Source organism: Adiantum capillus-veneris, chromosome 10, assembly GCF_014529385.1.
Source record: "Adiantum capillus-veneris isolate H3 chromosome 10, ASM1452938v2, whole genome shotgun sequence".
Lineage (NCBI taxonomy): Eukaryota > Viridiplantae > Streptophyta > Polypodiopsida > Polypodiales > Pteridaceae > Adiantum > Adiantum capillus-veneris.
Window position 1 is genome coordinate 3,258,263 of NC_140940.1, and position 12,450 is coordinate 3,270,712.

The window sequence follows — 12,450 nt, forward strand, 5'->3', positions numbered from 1 at the left end:
CAAGGTTTTAGGATTGAGTGCATTCCACTATCAAGGGAAAGAAGAGCATTACACCGATAGGTACTTGACTCATTCTGTGACTTTATTGGTGTAGGTTTATGGATTGCATGTGAAATTTTTTGTGTGTGAAGCCGGTGGTTGTTGGCATGCTCCCAAAATCAAATATCCACACTAAGAAAATTTATTTTGCATTAAGGAGGATTACCATCAAGAATATGGCCTTAGCCTCGTGGGTGAGTGTTCACGACAGCTGTGCAAAAATGATGTGCCCGAAGGCATGTGGCTCACTGTGTTCGAAGAGCGCCGAAGAGGAAGTGCAAAGGTACATTGTAAAACAATGAAGCCAGAGTTTTATGAGTCATTCATGATGCATCACCATAAGGTATACCAGGAGCCTCCCATAAATTACATTGTTTCTATTACCTATGCCTGTGCTTTTGTTCTAGAAAATTGCACAACTGGTAGCAATGCTTGAAAGAGCCTAGCAAGAAGAAAGACTGGGAAAAAAAAACTATTGCTTGGGCCGTTTTCGTTGAAGAAGTTGTGGCCAATGTCATAAAAAAAGGCACTTATGTCAAAAAAGTTGATGGGTGGAGAGAGGCCAATAGGGCCACACACGCTGCAGCATCACCTCTTCTCAATATGAAGCTTGAAGGAAAGCATGAGGTAGAGGAAACGGACATTGTAAATGTGGATTTGCAAGACCATATATTGATAGCAATGAAAATGGTTAGCACCTTCAGTGAGAGGGTTCATGAAAAGAAAGAGCAGCTACAAAGAATGAATGTAGACTTGGAGGCAGCAAACGCAAACATGCAGAGACACGAAGATCTCTCAGATGGCATAGCCCCGGGGCATCCACTAGAAAATATGTAAGATAGCATGTGCAAACAAAATAAGGGATTTATAATTAGGTACATTTACAGAAAAATGTACTTACATAAAGAATTTTTTAATCGAGAAAGTGAAAATTTTCATACATAAGGGCTAGTTTTTTCACAAAAAATACATACATAAGGGGTACATATAATACTTGAAAATATACAGGTAAGGGATGATTTAAACACCTCTTTTTGCACGTGCTATATGCAGGTTTTTACATAGTGAACTCCCTAGGGGCATAGCTATATTTTAAAAGAAGATGGTAGATTCTAAGTGCCAGTTGGAAGCAATAGAGATAGTGAGGGAAACTACAAACACGGAGGAAATCATAAGACTCCGTGCTGACATTAAAGCTGCAAAGGAAGTTTTACAGCTTCAAGGAGCTTCATAGTTGCCTGACTATGAGAAGCGTGCGACAACTTGCTAGGCCGAGAGGGATAGGGTGCAAGAATTTCTTGACCAGGATGTCTGTAAGCTGGAGTTTTCCAAAGACATACTTGAAATGATGGGGCAAAATCATGTGCACACAAATCATCCATTTCCCCCGTCTAACAGTCATAGATCAATTTATCTCATCATCGAAGACAATTGTGCATCCTGCGGCTTCGGATTTTTGACAATGAGGCAGTGTTTGTATGCTTCAATGCAAACACCACTACCATCTCTTATGCTTTTCACATTTGTGTGGAAGTTTCAATACGTGATTGTACATGTCTACAATCAAGTAATTGTCGATGTTGCACGATGAATGTGCCCACCCTTAGTTGCCAAGAAGTCTCTATTAGCTTGTATGCTCATTTCCAAACCTGGCTCGCTTTAATACATAGTAGATTGCACGGTGGGGAGAGCACCTATTGAGATAGAAATGATCTTATAATTGGTAGAAACCTCACATAGAATGGTAGAAACCATTCTGGTACTGGTGGAATCCGCATTGGACCTGTTAGAAATGATCCTTGGAGTGATAAACCATAAGCTTGGGATAAGTAGAAAGAACCAACAGACCTGCTAGAAACCTCAATTGCCTACACTATAAAGCAGTGAAGGCATGGGTAAAACCCAATGACCTGGTAGAAACTAGCCTAGGAACCACACCAAGACATTATTTCTACCACTGTGATGGTAGTAACCAGTAGACTGCACATGGACATTGGTGGGAGGAGCACCTAGTGACATATAATTTGTAGAAACCACCCATGGAGTGGTAGAAATTATTCTTGCATTGGTGGAATCTAGACCCTTGAAATGATAAACCATAAGCTTAGTATAAGTAGAAAGCACCAATGGACCTGCTAGCAACCACAATTGCTTGCATTAAAAAGCAATGGTCTGGTATAAACTAGTCTAGAAACCACACCAATGTTGGGATACGAGTTTTGTTGCATCTCTTATATAAACAGTCTCTTCCACCTAGAAAAGCCTTATGTGTCAAGCCATGTGAAAAGCCTCTTGCAACCTTTGTAAAGAGAAAGCCACTTGTATTGTGCATTGGCAGCCACCTTTTGTGCTCATGTGTCAAAAGGTTTCCTATTTGTAAAAGCCTATATAGAGGCAGGTTCTCATGAATAATAGTAAGCTTTATCATTTGCAAGTATACTCTATATTGTATTGTGCTATAGTTTCTCTTTTAAGCTCTCAAACTCTACACTAACCTCTTCAAGCATGCTATTAACATGAATGACACACTAACTTATCCACTTAACCCTACAACTAGTATAAGATCCGTGCTTAGATTAGCATATCCTAATCTATTTTAGATCCTAAGCATCCTCACAATGCTCAATTGCGGCGGTCCTTTCTCCCTTAGCCATTCTAATTGCTAATTCAATACCCCTTTGTATTGCATAGTAATCATCGTGTCAATTACATCGTTAACCTTTTTTTTTCAAGTCCTTTAGTAATGGGATATGTATTGCCAGTGCCACTACCCATGCTAATTGATTAAAAAGAAGAAGATAATGGTTGTTCATAGCTGCATCATAATTGACATGTCATTAGTATCACTAATTATATTATTTCTATGTAATTTGTGTGCCTTTTAATTTGGTTCTATTGCAAATTTGAGAACTCACTTTCACTACTCTCAAGTGTGTATGCTCACAGTGCATAATTTTGAGCCCTCAAGCTTTTGCATTCTCAAGTCACTAGTGGACCTTCATGTATGTGTATGTGTGTATGACAGAAAAAGAACGTAGTGTGTCTGCTACTTTTTAGCGGGAGCCACTCCTAAATAAAACAAAAGGAGTTTGTCCATTTGAGCGCATAGAGTTTTTCACATCATTCCCTTTGTCATCACCTCGTTTTTGAGTAGCTGACGCTCGTCATTTGAACTCTTTCCCTTCTTTACCCGATTGCCATCATCTGCCTGCAGCAGCTCCACCAACGCATCATCCTTTGGCCCAGCATTGCCCTCATCTGTTGCAGCTCTATCGACGCCCTGGTGAAGCCTGCCATCTTGCTGGCTGCTACTGCCGAATCGTGCCGAACATTCGCAGCAGCATCTCCACCCACTGCAGTAAGATGCCATTGTTTTGCTCCTGAACTGCGATTCAACTGCCTTTCAAGCCCCGCCAAGTCGACGTCTGCAACTCGGCCTCCGCTGCCCGTACCTGCTCCGACCTGCACCTACCTCCATCCTTGTACTTTTTTCCACCTGCAAAGTTGCCTAGCCCACGCAATCTAAATTTGCATCGCCCTGCACACCAGCAATCCCCTGTGTAGTCAGCCCCGCCACTTACAACGAGCCGCCCAGTCTGCCCTGCATCTGACACAGTGTGCTACTCCAACTCCCCTCTCGCGCCTTCGCCTGCTCCCCTGCAACGCGGCCTCAACTGCTGCCCTGGTGCAGTCCTTCGGGCCCCCCTTCATCCTTTGCGTGTCATGATGCAGTGACATAACTGCTCGTCGAAAGCCTGGCAAGCATTTCCACGTCAACATTTGAATAAAATTTTTGTTCTTATTGGGCTTACAACTAAAAGTTGTTCCCACGGCCAAGAGTTTTTGCACCTAGGCACGACAGAAAGGTCATTCCCATACCCCTCCGAGCTACAAAATTATCACACCACTTTTCGAAAGGCACCAAACCAAGCTATGTATGTAAAGCTAGTGCACCGCTACAACATCACTATTGATTTGTATGTGTATAATTATGATTTTTCATGTATACCCACTCTGCCTGCTGCCTGTTAATATCAGCACACACCATATAAGTACCACATTTACTATGTACATGTGTATTGCACCATTAGCCAAGACGACTTCATCTCAAGAGGGAAGCAACAACAACAACATGAATAAAGAAGATCAACAACAAGTAAATGATGAAGAAAGAAAGGTGCAGACGAGGTCAAGACATCAAGACAAAGGGACATATATTGGAAGACATTCTTCATCATATCTTTAATAATTTAAAAATCCTTCTACATAGCATAAATAATGAGGGCTTTTTTCCACATGGTTTTTCCCTCCATTGTACATATATTGTGCATTGTGTCTTCCTTTGCATTTTTCATTGGATCAAAATATCGACAACAACAGCATCACAATGTGGCAGAACAACAACGACATATTGGCTACTACAACAACTAGCGAACAGAACAAAATACAACAACTTTCACAAATTTGTGTGGGGGAGAAAATCCTCCTACAAACAACAATCAACATGTGGTTAAGCATACTCTCTTGTGTACCTTACCCTCTATTTGTGCCAGGGGAGGCTTGTGTGTGCCTACACCATGATGTTTTGTATGTCTACACCCTTTGTGTCTAGGAGAGGCAATTTTTTGCTCAAGGGGAGGCTTGTGAATTGTGTGCCTCACCCTAGTGTGTTTTGAGGGGAGGTTTTGTGTGACTAATATGCAACCAAAACCCACATAGGGGAGGATTGTTGGGATGCGAGTTTTGTTGCATCTCTTATGTGAACAATCTCTTCCACCTAGAAAAGCCTTATGTGTCAAGCCATGTGAAAAGCCTCTTGCAACCTTCGTAAAGAGAAAGCCACTTGTACTGTGCATTGGCACCCACGTTTTGTGCTCATGTGTCAAAAGGTTGCCTATTTGTAAAAGCCTATATAGAGGCAGGCGGGTATTTAATATTTACGTAATTACGTCAAATTTTGTGTGATCACAAGGTCTTATTGACACATTTACATGATTACACTAAACATAATCACACAGAACCCGGTTAATGGTGACCTGCAAACCCATTAAATTCCCGCTGGGCTTTTCAGTATCCCCGACGGGCCCGCCGGGGTTTATCATTTTCCCTTCGAGCCCGTCGGGAATACTGAAAAGCCCAGCGGGCTCGCAGAGTTATATATATGCGGGCCCGATCGGGCCCGCTGGGTGTTTTTTTTTCTTGCTTTCAACTTCAGAGAGAGAGAGAGAGAGAGAGAGAGAGAGAGAGAGAGAGAGAGAGAGAGAGAGAGAGAGAGCTCGTCGACCACCTTTGCAGGTATGTCGAGAGAAGAGAGGAGAGAGGAAAAGAGGGGATCGTGTGGGAGCGTACTCTACGTCGCAGTGCGGAGCAGCAGCATAGTACCTGACCACACAATCCAGGTATGTGTTGTGTGGTAGCGTGCCTTTTGTCGTAGTGTGCGGCAGTAATAAGGTACCTTATCACACATGGGAGTGTGTGTGTGTGTAAGCTGTTCTACGGAACAGTGCTTATCACGGGGGCATCACCTCGGTGTTGTGGGGAAGATGGTGTCCTTGTGGTAAGTATTGGCTTACTGTCTGGGTACTACGTTAGTAACGTGGCGAATCTAGTATCCTTATGGTAAGTCAACTTCCCTTCCTCTTTCCCAAAAAACATATGGACATTGATCGGTAATGCGACTATATGATGTTCTTATGCAGGCGATTGTTTTTCCTTAGATTCAGGCGGCAATCGGTCAGTAACGTGGCTAATAGAGTGTCGTTTGTTAGAAGCATCTGTTTTTGCATAAATGTGGCGTTTAGGTCATTAACCCGGCCATACGAACGTCATATAATTTGTATGTGCATGTGCAGTTAATTTTTTAAGTACTAAGTACATGAAATACTTGGTCGGTAACGCGGTTGTGAAGAGTATTTCATATACAAAATGTATGAATTGTTTGATTTTATTGTTTTTAACTGTCCATTTGAAATTATATACTAGCTAATCATATTCAAAAGAATACTTTGTTCATCAATCATCGCTATTTTAAATGTTCCATTTATACAAATTACATGTAAAAAAGTATTTGCACACAAATTGCATGTTTAATATTCTTATTAATCTTTTTAAAGGACTCTCAAGCATTATCGCTATTTTTATTGCTTCATTTACATAAATTCTCTGTAAAAATCTAAATGCACACAATTTGCATGTTAAATATTTTTTTTGTATCTTTTTAAAGAGCATCAATAATCATCGCTTTTTGATTGCTACATTTACATAAATTCTATGTAAAAAAGTGCGTGAACACAAAATTTGCTAGTCCAATTTGTATACTTCCAATTTCAAAATGTTTTTGAAGTTTTAAGGTCGGTGTGTGCTTTGTTTGAATTAGTATGTGCGCACGAAGAAAAATATAAGTTAAAAATTCAATATATGTTGAAATGTGCCAGACTATTAACATGTATTGTTTGATTTGAATTAAGTATTTATAAACCACTTGTTTGAACTGCATTTTACACGTGTAACAGATTGCAGTTTTAAGTGAAGATTATTTTCAAATTTTATCAATATTTCCTTGCACATTTGTTAAAGTCTTCAAGTGCTAGTTAAGAGTTTACTTGAGATAGTGTGAGAGTGTTAGTGTCATTCGCAACCATGTATTTGTATTTGACATGCAATTTTTTTATTGTCCAGTGCAAATATGACACTAGATCAAAAGAAATGTATTATGCGTGCCATTCGTAAAGAATGTATTTTGGCAATCTCATCATGTGCAGTTGATCGCATACAACAGATTAGTGAAAGCGATGTCGACATCAAATACATCACTAGCACTATATGGGAGTTTCACAGAGCACAGGTTGCGACTTGAAGGCCAATACGAGTTGTTGCTTCCAGCAGGGATACGAGAATTTGACCCCCACCACAAGGTCAGGACAGTGTTGGGCAATATGAAAGTATGTTGCAGAGACTTAAAGGAAGATATCCCACCTGCCTGCGACATGTCAAAATTAGAGCTCTGGGATAAATTCTGGGAAGAACAGAAGGTAAAGATGAAGCGTGTAAAACCACATGACCAAGCAGCCTTATCCAAGAGATTGAAGATGGCCCAAGATGTGCAAGCAGCTTTGGGAGTTCGATCTGATGCTAGTGGCACCAGCACAATCATGCGCACTGCTTTGAATGCAAAGTGCACTCATCTTGTCGACATCCCTCACGAGGCCTTGGTAGAAGGTATGAGGATTGGAGCAGGCTCCTTGGGTGTGTGCACATTGTACACCATCAAAGGCATCTCATTTTTTCCAAACCACATTACATATGTGGGAAAATGTTACAAGGGAGGGAGTGAGGAAAAATTGGACAGCTTCCAGACAGAGCAAGGAATGCAAACGCTTCACCCCTCCATTGTAAGGTGCATTAGGTTTACTACAGAATCTCCTTGGATCATGATATTCCCATACTACAATGGGGGTACCGTGGGTGACATGATGTGTCGCTTACCGTTCACTCACGGATCGTTCATATGACACATGCACAGGCTACAACACGATTGGAGGTCATTTCCTGTAGCAAATCTTCTTGTAAGCGAGATAGACACAGTGTGGATCAAAGCAATGATCGAGCAGATGCCAGCAATTTGTCATGCCTTAATCGACGGCGTTGCGGTTGCCCACTCGGCCGGTATAGTGCACAGTGATCTGCACCTGTCCAACGTAATGTTGGACTTTACTTGCGCTAATAAATCCCGCGTTGGCATCATTGATTGGGGGTATGATGCTGAGAACACTGGCTAAGCGTGTAGCAAATAATTTTCTGCATCCAAGGGCACTGTCGGATGAAGCAGTTTTGAATGCATAGAGAGCAGATAATGCCGAGATGGCTAATTATAAGCAACCGTGGATTGCTCCCGAACTATACGATCCACACTACACAGATGCATACACACACTATGGGAGAATGTTACTGTTACCACACAACATTACCGCATAAGAGGAGAGAGAGAGCTTCAAGAAAGAGAGAGATTGTATGGCGTAGACCCGCTCGCGCGTATCCCGGATTTTCCGCGAGCATTAACACACTTATTACCGTAATCATAACCGCACAGATTACTGCAACAGGGCTTATTTGTTCTCCTTGTGCCTTGGCCCCTTGGTCATGGCATTGTGTATCCACCCAACTAGAATTAGATCAGGGTATTTGGCAAGCTCTTTAGGAAAGGGAGGTGCTCGCCTACCGCCATGCGACCTCTTCCATGCTTCCCTCTCCCTTTCTCTCGTTGTACGCACCTCCACATACATATCCACCCATTTGCCCATGATGCGAGCATTGAGTAGACAATGGTTGTTGACTATAGCTTGAAATTCCCTATCCAAAATCAAGAGAGAACCTTTCCCACTTGGAATGTTTGCGTGTTTTTTTGGATCCTCTTCCTCCGTCTTTAAACGAGGCAATGATGGGTCTATTGTGAAAAGATATTGAGAGACATACACAAAAGCTTCTTAGACAATCCAACCCTTTGCCATGCTTGCCTGAACACATGTACATGAAACCATTAGTGATTAAAGTAACTAATAAAAAGCGTTGTGAATACAATCCAATCCTAATAAGGTTTAGATCGATGAATACCTCTGGTTGTGATCGTAGCCTTACAAAGTCTTTCAAGGTCTTTAGGAACCTCTAAAGAAAGAACATCCACCTAGAGTGAACCACACCACAAATGGCTATCTCCTCAACAAGATGGAGCAATAGGTGAACTTGGCTAACAAGGATAGAACGTGGGAATGCATCCTCAATACCACAAGTTGCTTCAATCGCTAGAAGTCGAGCTGTTGGAATGGCTGAAACTTCGATTTCTTTGGAACTCACAAACCTGTAACCAAAAAACCCTTCATAATCTTCATAGTAAAGTTAGTCTTCAAAGTAAAGTTTAGGAGGGAGGATCAAATGTTCTATACCTAACAACTTCTCCCACCTTGAATATTGCAGTCTTTACCTTCATGTCCGCAAATCCACTAATGCTAATTGGAAGCACAAACTATTGCACAAACAAAAAGACTTTTTAGTATCCAGAACCCTAAACCACATACACACACACTCACATATACACACACACATTATCTGAAGAATCTTGTGCCAATCATCGGATTTGAGCCCATATAGTTGTGTGGATCCTCCTTTCTTAGTTTTAGTGAAGGCACCCTTGAACTACCGCATATAACCTGTTGGAGTACGGATGGATGCGATGACTTGTTTCATCCGCTCTTGATCCACCCTTGATAGAATCCAAGGTGCCTTTGGAAGAACCATCTTCCCCCGAGGCCCCATGCGAGGTGTGGCCGAAGGAGGGAGCCTCCTTATGGCCCTCATGTCCTCTCTAGCCCCCAATGAATCTTTCTAGCCTACTATGTGATCCCATATAGCTTGCCCAACATTTTTGAACACATGCATTAGATCCAATAGGTGTTGGATTTTTAATGAAGCCCAATAGGGTAGTGATAAGAAAATAGAGTACCTAGACATACCCCTAGGTGGATCATTGGGAGGAGGCAATGTGCTGTGATGCTCGTTCCAATGTCTTGCCCAATTGGCCATGATCCAATGGAGTGGCTCCATCCCATTGCACGATGGAGCATAAGATGGATGTGTGGGCGGCATGAAGCGATGGTTATTGGGGTAGATCACCTTACCAAGTAGAGCGGGTCTCTCTGTCATGAGTGAGGGTCCACAAGTTGGGCATGCCCTATGTCCAGATGTCGATAGTCCTACAAAAACAAAAGACATAACCGCATATAAGTGACCAATGCAACGACATTAAAGAGCGTCACAAAGTATAAGTTTACCAAAAATATCTCCAATCTCGGGGTAATCATGTATGGTCCACATGAGAATGCACTTGATCATTATGCGCCGATCATGAAGTGGTCTTGATACATCAAAAACATCTATGCCGTTCCATAGCTCTTGAAGCTCTTCAATCAAAGGTGCTAAATATACATCCATGTTCTTCACCTTGTGTTTTCCTGGGACTAGAAGAGAGAGCAAAATGTTCCCCTTCTTGGTTGACTCCCATGGTGGAATGTTGTAGTTCACAACAACCACTGGCCAAGTACTCCATGAGGTAGACCGATGCCTAAATGGGTTTACCCCATCACTAGCCAAAACAAGCCTCAAGTGACGAGGCTCTTCTCTAAACTCCGGCCATGTCTGCTCAATATGTTTCCATGCCGGCAAGTCAGCCGGCACTCTCATAACCCCATCGGTAGAGCGATTTGTCATATGCCATGTAAGAAGCTCGCTTGTTCCTTTGGTGCTGAACATGTTCTTGATGCGGGGAATGAGGGGGAAATGACGAAGAACCTTGCGAGGTATTTTGGTTCCTTGCATTCCCTCTTTGTACCTTGATTCTCCACACTCGGGGTATGCATCAAGCCCTGCATGTTGATTGCGGAATAGCACGCAATCATTGACACATGCATGTATGCGATCATAGTCCATCCCAAGCCCTGTCACCACCTGTCGTGCCTTCCTTCGATTTTCTGGAAGATGATTGCCTTTAGGCATCATCTTGCCTAATAGCCTATGACATAATTAAAGAACACTCGTTATTGCATATAACCACGAAAAAAACTCACAACTAACACTTATTACACTTAAACGTACCTCAATAGTGCATCGACCCCTACATTGCTCCATCCAAACATTGCTTGAATATTCAAGATCTCAAGAGACGCTCGTAATATGAAGTAGGAGCATCCCTCGTAAAGAGCGGTGTGTGCTGCCTCTAGCAATGAATCTTTGGTGTTTTGAACGGCTTCTTCACATGCACACTCAGCTCACACTCATTCGCCACCTCACGTGCCAGAAGATCCTCAACCATATTGTGCAAATGATCTTCCTCCACCTCCATGTGGGGCGGGGTGGTGGGGAGATCCCCATATGTGGTGGATGTATTTTGCGTATGCGCTCGTGTGGACCCACCCACATTGGACGGCGGGTGTGACCCCCCTCCCATGATTGCTTCCTGGTGCAATCGCTCTTCCGTCCTCCTCCCGCCTCCGCCCCCGATCACACTCCAATGGGGAGCGACATCAATGGATGCCAAAACCCTCGGATCGCTAGTTTCCATTCGAGCGCGTTTTCTCGGATCCTCCCATAGCCCATAATCATCCACATGACCCAAGCGTATATGTTGAATTCGTGCAATTGCACGCTTACATCGTGTACATGGACATGGTAATCGCTCGCTCAACCATCGAGTTCGTTCCGCGCCAACCGGCGGACCCACGTCATCCCAATCGTCCTGCACACACGACCACACACTAAATAAGAAAAAATTAAATAAGAAAAATAAAAATCAAGAATGTTGGTACTGACATGACTGACACTCATTAAAGATAGAGGGGAGTGGGTACAAGAGGTCATGCAGTCAGCGTAACCTTAATGTCTCATCAGAGATTTTCGCGGTAATAATGGCGGTAATACCAGCGGTAACTGGCGCGGTAATATACGCGATAATACCTCCAGCAAATGTTTTTATATAAAGGGGGAACTTGCGTGCCCCCGCAAAATTGAATGCCAAAAATTCAAAATCGAACTCCTCTTCTGCGCGGACCTGTTTCTCTCTCCATCTCCAAGCTCTCTCTCCTTCTCCCTCTCCATCTTCAACCTCTATTACTCTCTTCATCTCCATCTCCACCATATCCAAGAGGCCAAGGTCACGAATGTACGTGCTCAAAATCTCTCTCTTTCTTCTCTTTCTTCTCGTTCTTCTACACACACACACACACACACACACACAATTTTGTGCACAATCACACACTAATGCTTGCATTAGTGTGTGCATGCATTATACACACACTAATGCTTGCATTAGTGCGTGCATGCGTTACAAGCACACACTAATGCTTTCATTAGTGTGTGCTTGTGCATGAATTAGTGTGTAAACACATTAATGCAAGCACAAGAACACACTAATGAAAGCATTAGTGTGTGCATGCATTAGTTAGTTTTTACACACTAATGCCCGTATTAGTGTGTGCATGCATTATACACACACGCATTAGTTAGTTTCTTCACACTAATTTGTGTCCAAGCACACACTAATGCAAGCATTAGTGTGTGATTGTGCACAAATTAGTGTGTTTTCACACACTATTTTGTGCACAATGCATGCATTATATACACACACACACACACTAATGCAAGCATTAGTTTATGTGTGCATTAGTGTGTTTCCACACACTAATTTGTGCCCAAGCACACACTAATGCAAGCGTTAGTGTGTGCATACCTCTCTAGCACACACTAATGCTTGCATTAGTGTGTGCTTGTGCACTAATTAGTGTGTTTTCACACATTATTTTAGGCACAATGCATGCATTATACACACACTAATGCAAGCATTAGTGTGTGCATGCATTAGTGTGT

At 42.5% G+C, this 12,450-nt stretch overlaps 1 pseudogene; it reads left to right on the forward strand.

Moving 5' to 3' along the window:
- The first annotated feature begins 277 nt into the window (after nucleotides 1-277).
- LOC147448380 (uncharacterized) lies at nucleotides 278-1,273 on the forward strand (annotated as a pseudogene).
- The last annotated feature ends 11,177 nt before the right edge of the window (nucleotides 1,274-12,450 follow it).